Source organism: Micrasema longulum, unplaced genomic scaffold (genome assembly GCF_059751315.1).
Source record: "Micrasema longulum isolate JH-2025_06_02 unplaced genomic scaffold, ASM5975131v1 h1tg001898l, whole genome shotgun sequence".
Taxonomy (NCBI): Eukaryota; Metazoa; Arthropoda; class Insecta; order Trichoptera; family Brachycentridae; genus Micrasema; species Micrasema longulum.
This window is the reverse complement of record NW_028279072.1, coordinates 20,077-45,207: the sequence shown is the minus strand read 5'-3', so window position 1 is coordinate 45,207 and position 25,131 is coordinate 20,077. Positions and strand designations below refer to the sequence as shown.

At 31.4% G+C, this 25,131-nt stretch overlaps 1 protein-coding gene across 1 annotated transcript in view; it reads right to left on the bottom strand.

Moving 5' to 3' along the window:
* The window catches only part of LOC148273604 (cytochrome b5-related protein-like), a 30,181-nt gene extending 5,457 nt beyond the window's left edge, over positions 1-24,724 (bottom strand). Inside the window, exon 1 of the mRNA XM_088238442.1 lies at positions 24,591-24,724. The gene's annotated coding sequence lies outside the window, so the exon portion shown is untranslated. The remainder of the gene's footprint in view (positions 1-24,590) is intronic.
* Between the last annotated feature and the right edge of the window lie 407 nt (positions 24,725-25,131).

Genomic DNA, 25,131 nt, shown 5'->3' with positions numbered 1-25,131 from the left:
GCCAATGAAGAAGTTCAATGCAACGGGAAATTGGATACAAAAAATGTTTTCTCAGGCGCAGTAAAAATTAGAGCACTCAATTTTGTATGGCGAAGTTTCTCGAAAATGTGTGAATTTTTTTTTTTAAATGAAAACGAATGGCGTCGCTAGTCCTTCCAAATCCATAAAATTCTGGTTTTCTGTAAATCAACTGACAAATCAGCAGAACTCATTGAAAAGAAGGGGAAGAGAGCTTAAGACGTCACACTCGAAGTGATTAAAAAAATAAAACTTTATAAAAACAAAGCGCTTATAATACGATACATAAAAAAAACAAAATTTTCGATTTAGTTTAACAATTTATTTTTTTAAACCACTGAACCTCTTCATTGCTTTTATAAAATAATATTTAATATCTCAGGTTAATAATTATGAAACAAGGGTACAAAATTAAAGGAATGTCACCATGTTCTCTAAAAAACATTATTTAAACAGTAGGAGTCATCTGAACTTCAGATCTTTTTCTCAATTGATGACTGTTGCTCTGAAAATGCCCCTAACACTAATTATTTGAGTAAATCATTAAATAAAATAATAATTACACAAGTAATTACTATTTATAACATTATTATGGATGGTTTTCAAGATTTCGTACTCGTGTGTGCTCGTAAATTCACGTTTCATCTCGTGTATTCCCGTAGTTCCTCGTCCCGACTGGAGTAAATATTGCTACAGAAATATTTGCCATTATCTTAACCCAGCTCACTTTATGCACACGTTCCCAGGGTTCACGTTTTCCGGGGAAATAGAGATATACTGCACACTAGTACCACGGAGTTGTACCTTAGAGGGTTGACTGAAAAAATTACGGCTTCTTAACCATTTTTCACAGTTAAATTATTAGTGATTTAAGATTCGCAAAAACAATGAAGGAGAATGTTCAATGTTTTAAGTATGTCCAAATGTTTAAAGACATCCTGTTTTTCCCCTCTAAAGAGTTCTATATTGCCTTCTCTTAAATGTTCTTCATCTCTGTTGTAATTTGTCCATGTAAACAGCTCCCCAGGGAGTTGAATACAGTCCTTGTCTACAGAAATTGGACAGACTCAAAATAATGTTAACTTCCATATAATTTTGAGTCCTCTATCCTTATCTCTGCTTTGTATAAATATAATACATTTAATTCCTTGGTATCATTACTGGTCTCGAAAATGTCGCAAAAGCGTTGAAACCGGTCACTGAATATTCCAAATTTGTGGATTAAAGTATCACTCGTCTTTTATTTCTAGAATAAAAAAGAATTAAACATCGTCTTTCTTTTTTTAGCTTAGAATCGAATAACCAGTCGCTACATATTACTATGGCAGAAATGCGAGTAAAACAGCGCATCACCATTTTAACAAAGTAGAACGATAGTAAAAACGAAATCTTTGGTAAATAAATTAAAAAATATTAAAACTCTACTTTAACCAACGATCAAATAACCAGGCCTAAATAACGCTTACTTTAAAATTTGGCGGGGCTAAGAACTTTTAGAACCGTGAAGCTGAGCCAAGAACTTTTCAGCCGCTCCATGCATGGTGTTTACATTTCAAATATTTCCTCATATTATTATAAACGATCCTCTTTTGTGATATATGCAAACCGTCTTCGCCCAGAATGTCGTCGTAAAAGATTATTGTAGAAACGTTCAAACGATGCGATGTGACGCAATCGGAATTTCAAAAAGAACAAAAATCATATTATTTCTTCGAGATATAAGTTCTTCTATTATATTTTTAAACAATGCAATTGCATAGACATTTTTGCTGCTTTCATTTATAAAAGGTCTCGTATTTCAAGTGTATTTATTCGAAAACTTTATACAGTCGAACTCGGTTATAACAATCGCGGAAACAGTGAGATCTCGGATGTAACGAGGAAACATTAGTTGACTTTTAAGTTCAAGGTTTTCTCCATACAATTGATGACTGTCATATGGGATAATTGGCTGGGAATTTGCAAATGACACACTGATCAAGCAGATAATAACTGCACAAAAGGCTTTAATAAAAATTATCTTAAGAGTCCCAATCAGAACTAGCTCCCTCGGTATATTTGAAAATCTTAATGTAAAATCTAGAAAACAACTTTATGTAAAAGCTTTGTTACTATACGCATGTCAACATTATTATCTACCTTCCGTTACTTTAAGAGTTACTAGATACTCCAACCTGATGCTTCAAATAAATAATATAATAAATACATCCTACGGTCAAAGAGGATTGACTTTCTAAAGTGTACAATCTACTTCCATTATCCATAAGGACAATTAGTGAATTCTCACAATATAAAATTGCTATTAAGAAATGGATAGTGGAGGTAGGTTGCACACGGATCGATGAGTGGATCAAGCCAAATAGGTCAAATATGTGTACTGTTTATGAAATTTGTTCTATTGGTCTTTACAAATTGGTTATTTTTTTTATGATTCTTTTAGTTTTTCATTGTTTATTATGTTAATGATAATTAGATTTATTGGATTAATGACGTTTTTTGTGTTGTTATTATTATGTGAACTTTGATAAACAGCTAATCTCGGGCATGTTTCACATTTTGCAAAATGTTTCCCTCGGCACGGGACACCCCAGTGAGGGAACATTATTCTGAATAAAAAAGAATACAAACAATATAGAAGTATACATAAATAAATAACGAAATACTTCTCGGACATACCGAACAAAAATTATACAAAAAATCTTCAATTGTTAAAAACATAATTCCCGTAATAAGAATCTAAGTAATAAAATCTAAACGGTCGGCTAACGTTAAGGATAAATACCGCCGGCCACTGGGATCGGATTATGTTTATGATAGCAATGTATGTGTCTAAGTACCTAATTGGATTTTTTGCTGATAATATTAAAAAATGAACGCACATGGTTTTTTAAAAAATCCAAATTTTGTGAACTTAGTAAGTGCCGGTTCGGCACATTGTTACAATTTACAGCTGTTTTTGTAATTTATGAATGACATGCTTGTTTCGAGGTTTTTACGGGTTTTTTTAGATTTTTTTAATGTTCTAGGCTTATTTCAATACACAATAAACATTACAAGTAGGTAATATCAAATGAGTTCTAGACCAGATCAGTCAAAACCTCTGTAAAAAGTTTCTGTATGAATTACGTGCACAAATATGTATTTACTTGTTTACTTTGTGACAATGTGCAATAGCGATTGTATAAAAAAAACCTTTCTCTGGTATAACGAGTAACGCTTATAACGAGCGAATTCAAGTGGTCCCATCTTCTTCGTAATAACCAAGTTCGACTGCATATACTTCCGTCCTACCCAACCAGTTTAATTTGAGAAAATAATTAGTCGATACGAAAATATTTTTACATAACTATTTTCACTAGCAAATACACAACTTCAATCTTGATATCAACGTGAACAAGGAAGTTTTACCGAGCAGCTACTACTGTGAAACTGGAGAAAATAAAATCAACCGGATAATGGATATTGAAAGGATGCTTTCGTTTCGAGAACGAAGATACATATATTCCATGTTGTAATAAAGGTTGGAAGAGCTCTTTCGGATAAACTGGCACAGTGGGATTATTTAAAATATTGTAAAGAACTATTGCAATATGAAAGTTTCTTCTTTACCTGATTCCGAACCAGCGTAGAATTTACAATTCCATGTTTTATTCAAATACCAAAAATTTTAACTACACTTGGTTAAAGACTCTCGTATTCCATTGATGATTTTCATATTTTACCTGTGTATCGTCAATTGCAAAAGGTTCCAATCGACTACAGTCACACTCGACATTTCGCGGCAATTATCGCATGTTGCTACCATGTACACTCGGTTTTTTCAAACCGATGTACTTGCATCAAAACTTGATGGTGGGGTAGTGTACCCTTATAGTCGGTCGGGAGACTTTTATCTTCAACTTTAATGTCATACTGAAGCTATGAAGCTATGTTATTTTAGAGCGTAGATATGTGTACCGTGACGTACGCTTCCCCTTGTTTCATATCGATGTACCTACCCAAAACTTGAAGGTGGGGGGTCGGGGTGTATCTTTATAATCGCTAGAGAGAATTAATCTTCAACTATACCATCAAGGTGAAGGTATGACGTCTTTATCTTCCCATCATAATTGAGGCCCTGGCTAAATTTTAAAAGGAAAAATGAAGATAATGTTCTCGATATAGATGTATAAAATTAATTTTTGATAAGATTTTTTGTTTCTTTACGGCTTACCACAGAATCCAGGCTATAACTTGATTATGAAGTACTTTCCTTCTTCTTTCGCGAGCGTTATTCAATTTCTTCACAACTGGGAGTGTCGGAACTTCCAACTCTTTAACTCAAAGTGAACTTATTATGAAAGCGAAACAATGACTTCTTAGACACCACCTTAACGAGGAAAAGTTAGGGAACTTCGGAGCGCTTGTAAATAACACAATTCATTCCCTTCATAAATTGGTGTAACAAATTACAAACCCACAATCCAATCACGTTGCCTTAAGAGGCAAGTCTTCGATCTCAAGAAATCCAGATAGAAAATAATTCATCGATGATTTAGATGAGTTTTCGTGGGATGAAAATTGGTAAGAAATGACTCGTAAACCGAATCTTCCCCGGAAGCGAAACCCACCCGGCTTATTTATTTATTTAATTTTATTTATTTATGCTTTATTAAGTTAGTTCATAACATCTTAAGAACTAATATAAACTTTTGAAAATATTACAATTTTTTTATTAAAATTTCTCAATAAATTATTTTTTCAAATTAATTTTAAATATTTAATTTTTTTCTATTTCCTTTATTTCTTCAAGTAACTCATTGTACAGCTTCAATCCCTTGTACATTGAGCTTTGAGATTCGGTTTTTCTCCTCATTGGTAATCTTATCTTTTTTTTACCCCTTGTTTCATGTGTATGAAATTGCAGGTTAAATTTTATTATTGTTTTTATTTTATTCATCCCCTTAATTATTTTATGTATAAAAATTGCTACATTATATTTAATTTGTTGCTTTACTGTGAGCAAGCCATCTTTGTGCATTCTTTCTACATTAAAATAGATATTTATTTTAAGTATAATCATCATCGCCTTATTTTGAAGAATTTGTATATTTTTAATTTCGCCTTCATTACATAAAAAAAAAATGGAAGAATAGTGTCACATGAGATAAATGCGAGAGTAAGTCAGCTGTATTTGTTAAATAATTAATGAAGCAATATTGCGGGGCATGGCGTGGCGTCAACCACACTGGCTGCAATCGTCAACCGTCGGTCACAAACGCGACTAGGAAGGATGGACGAGGATGAAATAGTCACTGACCTATTCCTGGCTTCTCCTTCCCACCAGTATACTAATGGCATGGCAGTTGCGATGATTTAGACCAAGGCTGCTCAACCCCAGGTCCGCGGGCCACATTGTGGCCCGCCTATGAATTTTAAATGGCCCAGTTCGAGAGTAAGAAACAAAATTTTTTAAAAAATATCAATCTCTTTATACTCAATTAACAAATTACAACAGGGATGGAGAAAACCTAAATAAGGGAATATGGAAATCAGGGCATTTACAGGGCTTATGACTTGTCATTGGTTGGTTTAAATGGCCACTTTACACACTGTGTAACATTCACCATTTTGCCTATGTTTGAACATCCATATTTCTTCAATTCTTCCATCTGGTGATTTTAGTGAAGTTAAATAACTGAAACCTTTATTGTTGTGAAGAGATTCATCTGACTGAATTATTTCTCTTATTTAAGGTATTCTCCATCCCTGTTGTAATTTGTTAATCTTAATGACCCCCGAGGGGGTGAAATCCAGTCTTTATACTCAGTTTGACTGAAATAATTAGCTTTACTGCCAGTATTCAGTTAGAACTCACTGAACTGCAAAATCATATTCCTCTAAAAAAACCTTTTTGCCCAAAAAATATCTTCGAAACTACAACATTCCTCGAAAGATATTACAAATTTCTGGAAATTGGTACCAAAAGAAGACTTTCGTGCAATAACTGACCTAGCGCTGCAGTTCTTAAGTAGTTTCAGACCAACATATCTTTGTGAAAAGGTTTTTTCAAATTTTAATTACGTAAAAAATAAATACCGCCCATCACTAATAGAGCAACATATTTGTAACTTGTTGTTACGGTTAACATCTGACTTCGTGCCAAACATAAGAATATTATGGCGGCCTACGTGGTGTAGTGGTCAAGCCGCTTGACTCACGCACGGAAGGTTCCGGGTTCGATTCCCGGTGAGAACACTAAAATTAAAAATGTGATTTTTCTCAAGCCTGGATGCTCTGTGATGTAATTCACCACTGTAATTAGGCCTCCTGGCCTGTTGTGGTGCAAAAAAAAAATGTAAAAAAAATATATTATTACAACAAGCACAGTGTCAGAAATCAAATAGATTTCATCAATTACCTACCTTTAGATTTTGACTTAAGATGCTCTTTATGTTATTATTTTAATAAAAAAACTATTTTTTTTCATAAAACGTATTGGATTTTTTATTACGCAAGTCTTAAAAGTAAATAAAATAGGAACTGTCCCGTTGATTCAAAAGTCTTTGGCGTGCCGAAGACTTCCGAATCGTACGTAGGGCCCGACTGTTAAAAAGATTGAGCAGCCTTTGTTTAGACTTTTATCGTAGAACCGGTATGTGGTACTTTAAAGGCTTTCGACAACGAGCTTCAAGACACTATCGCAAACGGATGAAAAAAATACTATAGCGGCGTTTACGGTTCCAACCACAACGGCGATCAATAAAGGAGGGTTATGAACGTTACGAGTTTTAGACAAAAATAATCAACACCAACGTATTTACGAAATCAAAAATTATTATTTTTCATTAAAAATTGTATTATTTCCTCTACCTTGTAGTGTAGTGTTTAGCGCATTTGTCTACCACTTAAGAGGTCTCGGAATCGATTCCCAACATACTTACTGGTCATGAAATATTTATAAAAAGCTGTTTTATCACTGGAATATTTAATAGCCCCGGGACCGGTACCTGAAGCACAAGACTAATCATTTTACCTTCATGTAACAAAAATAATCAAGATACACTGCGATTGGTGTACCAATGCACTGGCTTATGCACCATTGGGTGCGGAAAGGGAATGATTATAATAATGTTATTTCCAAAATTCGTAGTTTGTGAAATTAACTCATATGTTTATATCAATAATTTAAGACGGATTTTTTAAAAACAAAGTAATCAAAAAAATCATTCATATGCTCTTTTTTATTATTATTGTTGTATTTTATTTCTTAACAAGTGGAATTATACAGAGTGGCTTTTCACGGGTACGCTTTTTTTCTTATTTTTGTTTTTTGCAATGTATTTACTTATGTATAGAAAATTATATTTGCCCTTCGCTTTTATTTGTATTTTTTTTTTGTAACATTGGCTGTTGTTTTCTTTAAATAAATAAAATGAAATAATCAAATAAATAATGTATCCTTTACTGCTTTATGTGCTTTAAAAATTTTGGTATCGTTTTACTATTAAATATTCGCGTGTTTATTTCGCTCCCACTTAAAACTCGTTGTATTAAAAATTTGTATACATTTAAAAAATCTCCACGGATAAGCCATCAATTCGTTTGGTAAATCTTTTTTTATTATTTTTACCATTTGTATAATTTGTGATTATCTGAATTCGAATACAACAAAATAAATCGATAAAATAAATTAAAGCAACGATAAAATAAATTAAAACAACAATATAATAAATTATCTCTATGACGAGTTCGACTTAAATACTACTCCAAATAAAAACAATGTGTTTAGAAAATATTACTTTTTATTCAATATTTCAATATTATTGACGGAGACTTTGACTCTCATCTTAATGAACCCTTTAAATGTATTTCAAACCAATTACTTTTTATCCAATGTAATTTGGAGATCTAAAGATGTTTAAATAATGGCATTTGGTTATTGGTTTTGTTTTTTGTCTGGCACTTAATCCAAGTGTGATTTTAAGACTCACAAATATTTATTTGTAATCAAATTCTACTTCAATCTGCGCTCTCTTACTTTCGGCAAAGATATAAAATATTATTTACGTGCGTAAATAATAAAAACTTGAATCACTATTTTAACATTTTATTTTATATACGGCTTCTTGTGCCAATAAAACGATTGCTATTTCTGATATGTTATACTTTAGAATAAGGCAACTTGAAATATTTCACAAGGAGATGAATTCCCTCCAGCAGATGTCCTAAGCATGTGTTTCATATGAATACTGAATACAATATATTATGTACATACTATCGAGTCCTCCTAGTTCAAAGACTCTCTTTTTGTTTTTTTCAAATACGCTACCTTAACTACGCTAAGGGCAAATGTGAAGAAAATCTTTCAGCTTTTTTTTTTTTCAGCACTAATTTCGTTATTATTCATTATTATTAAAGGTTAACCGCACTGGAGCGTCGCGGCCCGTCAAAATTTTGTCCGGATTTCTGCGCAATTTAGCGCAGCACTGGTGCATTTAAAAAAATCCAAAATAGTGAAAAGAATAGTTTGTGCCACTGCAATGCGACGTGCAGTACAGTGTAGTGACGCTTTATGGCTGTTTGACCTTTAAACTCAAAATAAAATCACTCATAAAGATAAATACCTAACATAATAAATATGGCACATACCAATTATATTATCATGATTGCTATTCAATTTACATGAAGTGTAGTGGTCGGCCTCGTGGTGTAGTGACCAGCGTGTTTGCCTACCAAACAAGAGATCTCGGGTTCGATTACCACCATGGTTGACATGGAATATTGATTTAATAAGGTGTTTTTACGTCGAATATTTCATAGTCCTAAGACAGATCATTTTACCTTCATGTAGGAAAAATGATCAAGATGCGCTTCGATTGGTGTACCAATGCAGTGCTCTATGTACCATTAGGTGCGGAAAGGGAATGAAGAATGTACATACTTGTATATATATTCTTTAATATATTTGAATCTAGCTCAAAGAAACTTTACCTTCCTGGCTCCAAATTTTTTATTCATCATCTTCCGGCAGCCATAAAGAACTCCACAAGTGCTAATGTATTTAAGAAAAATGTTTACAATTGGTTGCTGCACATCGATAAAGAGGAGGTTGTCAATTTTTTTAAAGTTCGAGATAATCAATTAGCAAAAATTTACAAATCTGCTTTCCTTCATACTTTCACTTTTATTTGCTTTTTATATATCTTGATATTTTTATGTTTTTTCATTATGTATTTTTGTGTTAATTAATTGAGTACGTACTATTATTTGGCATAATTTTTATTACTCCTATTTCTTTTATTTCTTACTATAGTATGGAGAGGGTTTCTATTAAACGTATCTCAATTATCATTTCAATTATGTTATTATATGTATATACATTCTTTTTCTGTTAATTTAATGATACTCTTATTTTGTTTTTTTAATACTACTATAATTTACTATTATTTTGCTGATTTTAATGATACCATTATTTTGTATATTTGATTATGTGTAAATCTTAATTTGTATAATTTATATTTTAAAAATTATTTCTGACTATCTTTTTTGCATTGTATTCTTTGGAATTTTATTATTTTTTACCTATACCTTTTTTTGTAGATTGCATCACATTCTATTGCATCACATGTCATTATAATTTAATCTAATTAATTTTACTATGTATTTTTATTCCTATTTATTATGGCTTGACACGGGCATAGCCTAAAAAGCTTTAATAAGTTCATCAATATTTAAACTAGTGTGATTTTGAATGAACAAAATAAAATAAAAAAATTAAATATTTAATAATATAACAAAGTCAAAACTGTAGGAAACCTTAGTATTAATGTAAAAAAAACACTTAAGGTACCTTAACAAGAACTATTTTTTCGAATTCGCAAACCACCTGATAAACAATTAGATAAAAATAATTCATCACAATTCAATATAGGCTAGGGGTAATATTTTCTACCCGTTGAAAATTAAATATTAACACTTTGTATCCCGAAGCCGTGTAAACACGCGATTATATAACCATGCGTTGTGTCCAGATCCCGTGTTTTCACGTGGTTTACCAGCTGTCTAAAAAAGTGCATTTTATTGACATCTAGTGACTTTTATTAGTACTTTTTTGCCGCTGGTAAACCACGAGATAACACGGGACCGGGACGCAATGCATAGTTATTATAATCACCTGTTTACACAGCTCCGGGATACAAAGCACAAAAAAAGGAGAGACTTCCTGCATATATACGAACATTGCAATGCGCAATGTGGCTCTCCATAAAAGGCAATGTTGGCAAAACTATCAGACAAAAATGACTTATTTAATTGTTTCAAATAAATATGAGATGTTTCAATAGATTAAACATGGTATTTTCATAATTATGATACTTTTAAGAAACCCTTTACAAAGCATGAAATTTCACAAAAATGGGCCGGGCACAGGGTAAATTCTATGTGTATTCGGCCGGTCTCAAAGTGTTAAAATGAGACTTATTTGAAACATTCGAAATTAATATAAAATACGGGATAAATAAAAGAAAAAGATTAAATATTAAATAATGCAATATTTCCTCTTGTCCACTCATATCTACTTCACTGAGAAAAAGTGCAAATTGGTTGTTTTAAAGTCATTTTTTTAGGAAATCGTTAGTTACATCTAATCTATAGACGGGCCGCATGTGGCAATAGTTGTAGGTAGGTAGAAAATGTTACATTAAATCTTAATGAACACATCGACATTATTAATTGATTAATTTATTTTATTTTAAAGAAATAAACAGTCAACAATGATATAGTAACATTAAAAAAAATACAGTTTAAAGACAGGCCAGCAAAGTTTTTAAATAAGAATCATACATATTATTAAATTGAGTGACAACAAAAAGGTGTGTTTATGTGTATTTGTTTGAGAGTTAGTGTAAATGTGTGTTTATGTGTATTAGTGTTAGAGTAAGTGTTCAGGTGTGTGTAAGTGTGAGCATCATTAAATAGTAAGTGGGATCGTATCGCAGCCAAAAATAAGGAGTCTTAATTTATTTATTTTTAAATTAAGGGGCATGTAAAATATATGTATAGATGGAAAAAAAGCATAAGAGTTAGAGCAAAAACAATAGAGGAAAGTGTGTTGGGCATAATTAGTGCTACTAGCAGATGGAACAAATACTTATTTCTTGTCACGCGAAAGGGGACATTGAGATTAATTTTGAAGAGAAGGTTAAGAGTCTACTTTATTATTTAATAATTTATGTAAATAGCATAATTCAGATACAGTGCGTCTATTTTCAAGGATAAAAAATCTATTTTGTTTGGCAGATTAGCTGTAAGTACTAAGCGTTTTATTGTTTTTATAATCTAGGTATTTTAAAAATAATGTTAAGATATTATACAATTTATATAAAGGTCATGGGTCTCTTAGAACTGGGACTATTACGAATACTATACTTGGCCCAGTTGGACGCCTGCAGCAATCGCGACTCCCGGGGGGGTTTAGTTAGCCAATATACTCTAAGTACGTTGCACACAATCAGATTTAAACAATATGTTATAAATCACGTTTAAACGTGTATATGTGTCATATTAAGACTTTCCTTACTGGTCACCGATCGTAATATACGATTAGTTAAGGAAAAATGTGGGTCCAGTGGGATAATAAGGAATAAGGGAAATGCAAATATATCAAAAGAGATAACAATATTAAAACGGACGAACTCTACGATACATTTGAAATAATATTTGGTCTCCAATTCTTTTTTATAAAGATGATGACGCGTTTCGCCAAATGTTCCAATTTTAACAATGTTCGTATAAGATTTGTCTCTCAAACCCTTATACGTTATCATTTTTGCTATGGTATCGAGTTTTTTTAGAAATTCGGTTTCAAATATAATAGAATCCATCCAATTCGTTTATGTTTTCCACCACTTAGATTTTTTGTGGAATTATAGTACCTGACTGCTGATAAAAAATATAAAACATGTGTTATCATTGTGGTAAAAAACAACAATATTTTGAGTTTGTCCAAATTTTTGTAGACAAGGAATTGTGATAAAACATTATTTTAAATGTGTAATTATTTACAGTGTTAACGCCACAAAATTATAGAATTATATCAAACGGTTTCAGGTCAGTCGATTTATCTCCAGCTCGTAATTATTATCTGTATTTTCATCATCATCATCATCAAACCCCTATCCGCTTCCGCTGATGCTTAGGGCATAGCATTGTTGAATCTAAAGCAGCGCATCTCGAATATCTGTCGCAGGAAGGTCAGTGTCGCGCTTCAGGTACAATAAAATATTGGTGTGGAAAACCACTTTTCAAAACAATAGTTCGTCTCCACCTTGTCAGGAATCGAACTCGGAACCTCAAAGATGATAGGTGAACGCGCCAACAACTACGCTACGAGGCGGACTACTATTCTCTAGATTTCCTTTTGCAGGATTTTCCCCCTGAGAGAAGCCAACGAGTCAAAGACACTCGTATCTGGTTCTATTTTACCCACCGAATTGTATTTATTAGCCTGGATACAGAATGTTAGGTAGGATATTGACCAAAAACGTTGTTAACAGATAATTTGGAGTAAACCACTTTTTCTTAAAATGTGTTTTTTAGCAACTCAAAATAAAAATAATATTTTTTAAACTTATTGAACATTATAAATTCTACATATATTGGTGCGAAGGTTTTCACGGTCACCGATATCAATATCTTTCTTTTTTGGGTAATATCGTGTATGTTAGATTTATTCCGACGTTTCGGCTACCATTGCAGGAGCCATTTTCGTGGTAAACTGAGTGTTTTGTAGAAAAAAGTGTGTGTTTAAGTACTAGTAATTTATACCGCGTCGCAGTCGGCAGAGGGCACATTTCTATTCATTTTTGTAGTATGTGGTGCTGGGAACCATGTTAAGTTAATTTTAAGCCCGTCGTCTTTGTTTATGTTATTTGGGTGTCTGTGTATTTCAATTGCCTCTTTTGATGTTCGTGCACTGTAGTTACTGGGTTTTTGCAAAAAAATATATTTTTTTTTTCATAAAACAAGGGAATTAGTGAAAACATCAGAAATACTCAAAGAAGCGCAACAGACAATATTTGTGAAAGCCTCAAGGACACCTTCTATATACGGCCTTCCCAAGATACATAAAAAGGATATGCCTTTTAGGCCTATAGTACGCACTATAGGATCTCCAACCTACAAACTAGCGCAGTATTCGTCGAAACATTTGCAATCGAATACTGGAAGGACTAGCTCGTTTGTGAAAGATTCGGCTCATTTTGTAGGCCTTCTTAACAACATATCAGTCACAGAGAGGGATATTTTATAGCAGTAGGTAGCCAAAATATCGGAAAAAATCCAACACACACGGCATCACCCAAAAAATAAATCTACATTTAAATAAACAAAATTGAAAGAATTGCATCGACTCGAGATTCCTAGACATAAAAACATTTTTTAAATGCCAATCGATTTCACTTCTGATATATTATGTATTATTGTACGGGAAATTCGTCTGTTGATGGTATGATTGAGTAAATTCGTCAAACGAACGTATTATTATTATCTTAGAGAAATTTCCTTGTAATTAGTAAAATCGATAAACACTTTGATTGGTTCAATAAACCTATAATATTTGCCAATGATGAAACATGTAGATATTAATGTCTCGACCTTCTATTTAAGCGTGAACTGTTTCAAGACACATACACACATATATTATAACATCAAATAAATATTTATACATTAAAAGGTAATTATACAATCTCAATAAATAAATTGATTGTTAATGCATTAAAAAAGAGAGGAAGAACATTTTATAGAAGGATATATAGAAGTCTAGGCATTTACATGGCTCGTGACCTGTTATTGGCTGGTTAAGGTGGCCACTTTATGCACTGTGTAACATTCACCATTGGTTCCATCCATATTCCTTAATTTCTTCCATTCTTTTATCTGTTGATCTTTGTGAAGTTCAAGAGCTGATTTTTTTATATAAATTGATTATTGTTGAGTTGTTGATAATGGCGGTGGTTCTTCAAAAACGTTAACACATGGAAAATAAAAAAATTAGTACCTGGACTCGACCATTATCTAAGTGTGAACAGTAATTTATAAGGCGAAAAATTGTCACGAGACATCGCCACCGAGCTGGCTATCTCCTCAAATAGCGATTTGCTCTACGTGAACGTGTTACTCCGGCACATTTTTTCTGACGAAAATGGAGGCAGAAAAAATATTTTTTAAATATTTAGTTTGTTCTTTAACAATTCCAATACGTCTTGGTACAAAATAAATAATATTTTTCGTGAACTTACTCGTAATAAATGACGTCGTGTATTTATTTGCGCAGCGCTCACGCTGTCATATCAAATCAGATGTATTGTCCACATGTAAATTTGCCTTTTATTATTGATCAACAGAATTTATAAAAATCAGTATGAAAAATATTATTGTAACTTTAATAATATATTAACTTAAAACATGGGTACGTCTTTCGTCTAAGTTTTTTTTGTGTTTTGTAAGTAATCTTTGTATTGAAAATAAATCCTTTATTTTGCATTCTTTTTCTATAATAAATAATCATCTTTTAGTGTTTTAAAATAAATTGAATGTGTATTAATATCATTTATAAATTAATTTATCCTTTTTGTTTAGATGGTAAATTTACAGATAAACTAAAATCTACTTGCTAGTATAAAAATATGATTAATTAATAATTAAAATGCAAATTAGTTATCTTTATCTCTAATATACAAAAAACATTTCGTTCGAAAAGTGGAGATGCTTGCCGTTTCACTGAGACTTTTTGGCAACCCATTAAACATTTATAATAAAGGTTGTTTTTAGTTCCACTCAATCTCACCTTAGGAAGCCTGAAATCACCTGCACTTCTCGTTTCGTAACTGTGAAAATCTTGTCATAACTTTTGTTTGCTTCTTATTTATTTTTGCATTTAGGTCATTTTTACAACGCGTGGCTTTTTTTTATTTTGATTTATTTTTCACACTGTTTTTCTATCTTTAGAGACATTTTAATTTCAAATTTGATAAATCCGTTGTTCTAAAAGCATTTTTTACTTTTTATTTTTAATATTTTTAAAAAGCTTTTACTTATGAGACTTATTTTATTATTCATTCATGCTTCCATATAATTTAATATGCAACATTAAATGAATTATAGATTTCATGATTTTAGTTTATAAAAATATCATAAAAAGGTGCAGTGCAAGAACATAACAATGCGAGTTTAATAATTTATAAGCATCGAGGTACTGAAAAAAATCCAAAAATGGGCTTTAAACATCCAAAAATTACTCAAAAGGATGCCCTACAACAGTAGATCAAAAGTACTAGGACTTACATACTTGGAAAAACGACGGAAGAGAGGGGACTTGATAGAAACTTATAAGATACTCAATGATTACTGTGACTACCATCTGCATGAAATGTATCAATTAAATCCAACTCAAAATTACGGGATCATAACTGAAAGATCCATCTTCGCTAATTCCACCTCAATGCCAAGAAAAACTTCATTTCCAGCAGTGTGAGTTCAGATTCGAATAAATTGCCGAGCCTAGTTGTCCATTTCGTTTCCGTCGACCAGTTCAAAAACCGTTTGGATACTTTTTAAGAGGAAGAAGAACGCAGACAAAAAGCAGTACACGAGATATATGCGGATCAGCAAAGGCTGCCTGTATATAAGGAATTTTAGGCGAAAGCGCTCGTTGGTCAAAATTGAATAAAACTGATGTTAAACCGAGAAGTTTCATTTATAATTTTATCAAAATCATTAATCATGGAGTTTTATCAATAAATATCTACAAAAAACATTAATATAATAGATGGGAAATAATTTGTAAAGGGAATATGGAAGTCTAGGCACGTACAACAAGGCTTATGACTTGTCATTCGTCTTAACAATCGTTTTACACATTGCAAAATTTGTGGGTACATCGTCCGTAGATCGATGATATACACGCGCCAAATTATTTTACGAGAAATCTAGAGCGTCGACCGAAGAAGAAAACTTTTTTTGTTTAACGCAATGCTTACGTTATATTGTGCAAGGCTAAATTATAACACACAGAACGTTAACTCCTAATAACGAAATTGGTTGGCAAATCTTTGCAACGCTCTGCAGTGCATCAACTTCATCACCGCCATAGAGACTTCAAGAACAAAAGAATACTTCCGATAAAGGAACCACAGGGTGGGGTAACATCGTTCAGTGTTCACGTAGTTTCATCTGCCAGTTCTATTCACTTTTCGCTGTTCTGTATTTAAGTGCACCGTGTAATAAATACACATTGACCAAAAACATTGGTGACCTCCATGATGTAGTGGTTAAGACACACACCGAAGGTTCCAGGCTCGATTCCCGGGAGAACACAAAAATTAAATGTGATTTTTCTCCAGCCTGGGTGTACTGTTATGTAATTTACTACTATAATTGGGCCTTTTGGCCTGTTGTGCAAAAAAACATAGTTTCTTCTGTCGTCTCCAACTAGCGTTGGAGCTCAAAGATGAGATTCATCCGAATTATTTCACCTACTAGGCAACGTCTGAAAATACCTATTATTTTTATTTTCCCTAAGACCAATTTAGTTGTTCATTAAGCATTGGTCTTCGGGCGTATTTAAATACAAGTGACGTACATAGATAATATTAGCTTTTTATTGCATTTGAGATATTTTCAACTTAGCGAGTCTTTGCAATACGCTTGCGATATGTTTACAACACGCGATGTAGCGTTGAGAGTAATGTCACTTTAAGCAGATCAATCTAGAATGACACTAAAACATGCTATTCGTGTATTTTATAGCTTTTGTATTAAACGGCTGGTGTTATACAACAGTCATTTAAGCCGCAAATTCAACCAAATTAAATATCACCGCATGAAATAGAATTGGACTTTAATTCAGTATAGGGGTCATCCGACCAGCGTGAAATGTGGACCTGATGGCCAACAGTACGCATTGTACACTCTTCCGTCGCGAAAATAATAAACAGGAAAAAATATCGTACATTTTTTTAAAGTTCATTCGATAACAAAATCATTTTTTTTAATATATGTAGATAATATTTATCAGTTTAATCAATAAAAAACTCCCAAACGCGATTGATTATAAAATATGTAACAATGAATGTCGGAGGGTTCGTTTGCTGTTAAAATGTGACCTAATCAAACATATTTTACACTATTAGATATTTTTTGTTTGCAGAATTTGAGGTATATAACTATAATAACTTTGCTTTTCAGGCAATTTAAGAATAAACTTTTGACGTTTACACGCTCACGAAGTTTTCTAAATATTGACAACTAAGCGTATGAAACAAATACCGTACTTTATTGTTGTAGTCGCCGCAATAGTGACGTACCGCCGGAAACTTTACTTTTGATCGACAGTGTTGACTTTATATTAAATATCGAATTATATTATGTACGTTCATTTCAAGAAGTTTGCAATACAATTTATTTAATTAAATCGACGATAATTTTGACGTCAACCTTATTTATGCGCACATCAAAAATAGTTTAACTTTAAAAAATAAAATATACTATTATGCGTTATGGTCACTTAAAATATTGTTTACAAATTAGTAAATTTAGCTCAATTTTTCTCGCAATGGCTATTCCCACTACCATTTCCCATCCCTACCACCATTCCCTACCTCCACCATTATACCAAAAATACCGTAAAAAAAACAGTATTTTACGCGCGATTAATATTATGTGATCCATCAACAACTTAATTTTTACAACTTACATTCCTGGTTTTTTTTCGAAGGTTATTTTATTGATATTTTATTAATTGTTTTGATATTAATGAATGAATATTTTGAAATAATTAAATTTTAATCATTTTTGTTGAAAATATTATTTTTTATTATTATTATTAATGTTAAAATGTGTATGTAAGATATATTTTAAATTAATGAAATATTTTTCGAATTATTTAATTTCAATTTCAATTATCTGTTTTGTTCAAATATGTATTTTATTAGTATTTACATGTAATTAATGAAAAATAAGTAGTGTTTTTTTTATTTGAATATTTCTGTATATTGTGTATTATATTTCATTGTTTGTGAACTAAATAAAAACATAAATATTACAATTCTGTATGTTTAAACATAACACCCCCGAGTTAATGTAAATAAAATAATTATTACTTTTATTATAATTGTATATTGCTATTTCTGTTGCTGTTTTTGTGGGTCTATAATTATTGTGGAAGGCATATTATAAATTTTTCTCTCGTTTTATTTTCTCGTAATTTATGTTGAATGACCAAATTAAACAAAAAAGTCAACCTAAAATCAAAATAAATTCAAGTGTTTTTTTTTTCTTTTACGATTTTAAATTTAGTAAGTATTAAGCTATTTAGTCGTAAAAATGAAAACCCATTTCAATTCTGACGGAAAATTATTCAAAATTGAAAAATCGATATCGAAAAAGAAAAAAAACTCTCGCAACACTATTGAAATCTACCAAAAGTATATTTTTATATTGCCTGAACTGTACGTGGGTAAAACATGGCAGGGTAGGCAGCTGTTCCTGTGGGATGCTGATACAGTTACGAATGTGCTTCCTTCCGAGCGGAACGCACACCTTCTCTTGTTTTGTCCTCCTGTGATCTTCGTCTCTGTTTATTTTGAGTCCTTCTTTATTCCAGACCGTTCTTTTATTTTCGTATATACCTTTATCTTATTTTAGTTGTAATATGTGTATATCTTTATCTTATTTTCTTTGTAAATATAAAAATTGTTTTTTTTTTTACCACCCATGTTTTCAGAAAAAATACTTTTTTGACTGTTTCACAAAATAAAATAATATGATCAATCATATCATTTTATTATTTTATTATTATATTATTTTATTTAAATAAACGATGTATTTCCTTACTGGGAAAATCCGTGCAGAGGAAGAAATTTTATAAGTTTAGTTAAGTTTGCTTCCTTTATTTTTTACACAACGAAAATTTTTAAAATAGTCTTGTTTATACTAGCAGACCCGACAGACGTTGTCCTGCCCAAACGTTGGCTTGCCTGCTATTACCTTGGAATAAGACTTTTCATTGATAAGTAGGTACCCAGGCACTTGTAAATTATTGAATTCCAAAACTAAAAATTATTGATTTTTAAATGTTGAATTTAAGTAGGTACCTAGGTACTTGTTAATGATTGAACTTCAAAACATAAAATTTTTAACTTTCAAATGCATATTTTTTTTCGCAAATGCCAAACACTGCTTTTCTCACCAACAGAGGAGCAGTTTATTAATGATTGCGATTTTCAAAAATGTATTGAATATAAGTTTAAAATGTTTTAGTATTACCAAAAATCCAGTAAAAGGAATAAATGCGAAGAAATTATAAGGAATGTAAGGAAAGAATCTGAGTGTTATCCATTAAAAGCTAATGTTGTTTGTAAACATCTAAAATCAAGCTTTTTTAAGCACAAAAAACAACATCCTTCCATTTTTTTTGTATATGCATTCTCGTCGAATACAACCCTGGTAGGTCTATGAAAAAAAGATTTACGATTTTTTTTTTACAAATTCGATTAAATAATTTAATGTCTATGAACACGCGCAACGCAAAGATCTAAATTTTGCTGAAAACCGCACGTACATCGGTTAAGCCGTTTAAGAGAAGTTCAGTGACATCACACGTGCAGAAGAATTATATATATTAAGATTAGTGCCCACTTTGCTTTTCAATAGGATTTTTTTTATTGTTTGCTAGTCTTTAGTCATAATTTGCATAAACATGTTTTTTTTTTAATTCAATTATTTTATATTTATTTTGTAATTAATAAAAAAACAAATACATAGAAGGGATTCGGGGGGTGAAAACGATGTGTTGGCCTCTGTCCATACATCCTCTTCACCCTACATCAATCTGCATCGAATTTGTATTCCTTAAGAGTTAAGTTAACTTTCCTAAGCTGACAGCGAGTCCTCTGAGGCTCTAAAACAGCTGCGGGTGGATAGCGAGCTTTTAGATCCCCTTAACAGGCTACGGTGCAATCAATGCAGTTGGCAATCCCGATTTGAAAAAAATATTTTTAAATTTTAAAGATAACTGTCCTGACTTATAACTTATTAATGATATTTTAGCATGATGCGTCTGGTCATTGGTCAATACCGCAACATTTTCCTGATATTTTTAAAACCTAAAATCACTCTATCTAATATTTTTCAAACCTAAAATCCCTTCCTCATCCACGCCCAGTGGTGCATAGAGTAACAAGATTGCTACTCAAATTGCAGCGCATCTTGAGTAGTTTTGTTACATTCCAGAACAGTAGCTCAATCACAAATAACTATCGACGTGCTTAAAAACACGTTTAGCATTTGAGCGATCACAATGAACAATAATGAACATGCTTAAGCTAAGTCATAAGTCAACGCGTGTGTAATCTCTAAGTCAACGCTCATGTCAGTTTATTTTTTGTTTTCTTCGTAAATAAATACAGTTCATTGGCGAACAAATAATGCAATGTATTCCATTTGCAAAATAGTTGAAGTGTCTAATTCAAAAAAGTGAAAATTAAATGAAAATTACTATAGCGACTGCTTTTCTTAAAATTTGCCTTGCCAACCACCGGTATAATGCAATAAATAGCATAAAAAATATTTAAATAAGTAAATAAAAATTGCTGTTTTGGAATATTTTCCATATTTATACCGGTGAAATTCAAATATGTGATTGCGCAGCAGGATTATACGTCGCGAAACGTAAATATTTTGACATTTAATATTAGGTATTCACGGATGTTTCATTGTGATCGCGAATACGATAAACAACCATGGTGAGAAATTTTTATCACATCGTTTATTAGCACGTCGATAGTTATTTGTGATTGAGCTACAGGAGCAATGAAATATCACAGCGTTGTCATGTAACAAATTATTAAAATGCGTTACATTAGGTGTACGAATGCAGTGCCTTATGTGGATTGGGAAATGAAAATAATGGCTTTTTAAATAAACATTCCCATTTTTTATGATTGATTTTTGCTTAACACTATTCAAATCACGTGTTCTTATACGTTTAAAGTTTAAAATGACGTTATTTACATCAACATGCGCTCTTAATACAAGGCTCATAGTCTAATAGCTGCTGGAATGGTTGTCGTAACAAAATAACATTTATTATACTGTTTATTTATTGTTTCGCCGTTAACATTGTTGAATGACATTGAAATATATATTTTTTAAATAATATATTTATTTATATTACTTTTACAATGTTTGTATTTTTTTTTTAAGAATAATGTTCCCTTATTGGGGTGTCCCGTGCCAAGGGAAATATTTTACAAAAAGTGAAACATACTTTATATTAGTTATTTCACAAAGTCAAAATAATATATATATATTTTTAATAATTTATCTGCTAAACCTAATAATCATTAACATAATGAGCAATATTAACTAAAATAATCATAAAAAAAAACTGTAGATCAAATTTCACATACAGTAAACAAATTTTACCTATTTGGCTTGATCCACTCATCGATCCGTGCGCAGCCCACCTCCACTATCCATTTCTTAATGGCAATTTCATATTGTGAGTATTTACTAATTGTCCTTATGGATAATGGAAATAGAGTGTACACTTTAACCGAGTAGTAGGCCAATCCCCTTTGACCGAAGGTTGTTTTAATTTTTAATTGTTTTTGCATCATCAGGGTGGAGTATCTAGTAACTCTTGTATTTGTGAAAGAAGTTATGGAAGGTAGAGAATAATGTTTGTGTGCGTACAGTAACAAAACTTTTACATAAAGTTGTTTTATAGATGTAACATTAAGATTTACGAATATACCGAGGGAGCTAGTTCTGATTGGAACTCTTAAGATAATTTTTATTAAAGTTTTTTGTGCAATTATTATTTGTTTGATCAGTGTGTCATTTGCACATCCCCGTCCAATTTTTCCATATTACAAAACTGATTGGCTTATTGCGTAATATATTTTTACAAGTTCTTTTAGACTTATTATATTTCCTATACTTTAAAAAAAAGTCAATTTGTTTTTTCAATTTATTTTTAATATGTTCGATTTGATTAGTCCATCTTAAATTCCCATCTATATAAATGCCTGAATATTTTATTTAATCTACTTTGTCCAACAATTTACAAATACATTTGATATTTGGAATTTGGCTATCGTAATTACAACTGTGAATAGTTAAGGAAAGATTTTGCACGTATGCATTGTTAATTACAGTGTTCCTCAAATTCATTTCTAGAGCAGCGGCTGTGTAAAGGTAACTGTTTTTTTTTATTTACATTTTTCAACAATATTGTAGTAGCGAGTCGTGATTAGGTAATCTACAAAAAATGATCATCATATTTGTATCTCCATATAAGTACATAATATGTAAGTTTTATAATAATAAATTAGTTTTTTTTTAATCAACTCCAAGAACAATTATTATTAACCACGCAATAAACGCAGCTTTATTCTACACTATTTTAATAAAATACTTGTACAAAAGTTTATTAACAAATACCACAATGAAATTCATCAGTAACTGTCAACATTGAGCACTGGCCAATTTCTTTTTAAATGAATAATGCCAAAAACGGCCACGGCGAACGCCACATGTCCTATGTGACATATTATAATATGTCAACGGTATCCTATCAAAGAAAAATAATCCTTCGGAAATAATGTTCGAAATACCGGTTTCCAAATAGAGAATCTTCAAATAATATTTGTTATCTGAAGGCTTGTTTAAGTACTAAAAATCGAACTTGGGTTAAAGATGTAAAATATAGTGTACTGTGCGATGAGGTAATCGGCTAATTTCGTCGTTAACTGAGAACGGGCTGAGCACTGGGCGTACTTCATCGATTTTTTTTGTAGGTGATTTTAATAAATTACAATTATTGTATTTATTTTTGCATAAACATATTTACTATAAAACATGATTATCGAAAGTCAGATATAATGGTAAGCTGTGCATAAAAGCTTATTTAGACGATTCGCCCCTGGAATGTTAACATAGTATCATACTTTACAAAAAATATAATACATTTAATATTAATCAGTGTGTTCGGGCAGATTAAAAATACAGTTTTGTGTCTGAAGAATCCTGGACGAGTGCTTTCGACTCGATTGCTACTCTCAGGTAAAAATCCTACATAAGGCAATTGAGTGGAGTCCGTGAAGTCCGCTGCGTTGCTTAGTGATTGGTTCATTTGCCTTACGTGCTCGAGGTCTCGAATTAATTTTTTAACCGACGCGCAGGTGAAGAAAGAGGTTTTGAAATGATGGAAGGAGCTGGCGGGAAAGTTTTTCTAGGAAAACATAAAGAATATTGTGCCACAGCTCATTACATAAATTGAACGGGATAGCGATTATGTGGAAAAATAGACATTAAGTGCATAAACAATGTCTTGTATTTTTTTTTCAAATTCACTTTTTTTATGCATGCCTTTTATCTGAGAACACGGATTCGTTCAGCGGAAGAAAGTATACCATTCTCAGATAATATAAACATTAGTTCTTTAAACTGTCAATGGTATCCGCAACATTCTACGCCCGCAACATATTTCGAACGTTTTTATGTTTCTTCGTTCTCTTTCTCTAAAGGTCCATGTTTCTGCGGCGTATAAAGAATATAGAAAAAAATGGGCCTTGGACCATTTTGATTTTTGTGAACTTAGTGATCCTTTTTTGTTGTCAACTTCTCCATTGCAGATCGAGCCATAGCATTTTTTCTCTCGATTTCAGCATCGCATCGTCTTTTGTTAACTATCATTGAGCCCAGATAAATATATCCACTTCGCAATTTCCCATTTGAATTATTTCTAGTCTATTCTCATTTTTCCAGTCAAGAATCATAATTTTGATTTACGTTACACAGTGTGTAAAGTAGCCACATAAACCAGCCAACCAACCGGCTGGTAATAAGCCCTGTAAATGCCTTGACTTCCATATTTCCTTTTCTTAAATGTTTTCAAAGCATATTGTAATAACGTTTATTATATTATTTTATGTGTGAGGTATTTGTAAGCTATATCATAATTTATGTCGGTGTAATAAATTAATCTAAAAAAACCGTTACCTTAAAACAGACGCTAGACGGTAACTGAGAAACTTAGAATTGTGCAGTGTATAAAAATAAAAATAATATCACAATATAATAAATAGTTTGCACAAAACATTGATGATTGTATACTTATACCGTTAAACAAATAAATAAATCAATTTTGAAACAAAAAAATCCTCTACATATTTTTATCAAATTTAAATCAAAATTTTTCAAAAATTATTAGCATGTTTATTTAAGAAATTGTTTTCTGTAAAATAAACTTTAAATTAACATTTCTCTAAAAAAACTGCCTACGTACCTGTTTTTTCCATACATATACTTTTTGCAACTGTTACATTTATAAAATAATATAATAGTTTTATAACGAAACAAAAGACATTAAAACGCAAATAATACACTTGAAATTCTTATACAAAAACTAAAAATACGGTTTTTAGTTTGTATTTGAATATATTAAATACAAAAACGAAATTAAAATAGTAAAATATTAAACGAAATGCACGGGCGAATTTAAAATTTCTTAAAAATAAGCTACTCACCCGTTTGAATTTGAAGCGTTTTTTTGTTAAACTATTTGATTATAACACATTCAAATTTCACTCTGGTATTATTTTATTTACAAGCATTTTTACACATTGTTAACTCCAAGAGTACAACACGACTGAAATAAATTTCACAAACACAATTTATTTACATAATTTATGGTAATAGTATTATAATCTTTCTGTATGTGTGCTCATGCACTTTGAAATCATATTTATGTATATATATTAAAACAATCATTTATATACATTATAATCTTTATTCTGATAACTTGCCTTTACAACAAAAACATATAAACTCTCAAGTTAGATTAGCGAATTTCGTATTGTACCCATAAATTAATTTATTTTTGTCTTACTTTATAAAGGCAATGAAACGCAACTCCGTTTTATCGTTATAAATGAAGTATTGTTAAACAAACATCAACAGATGAAAAAATTGAATGAATGTAGATGTTCAATTATGGGTGGAATGGTGAATGTTACACAGTGTGTAAAGTGGCCACTTAAACCAGCCAATGACAGGTCATAGGCCCTG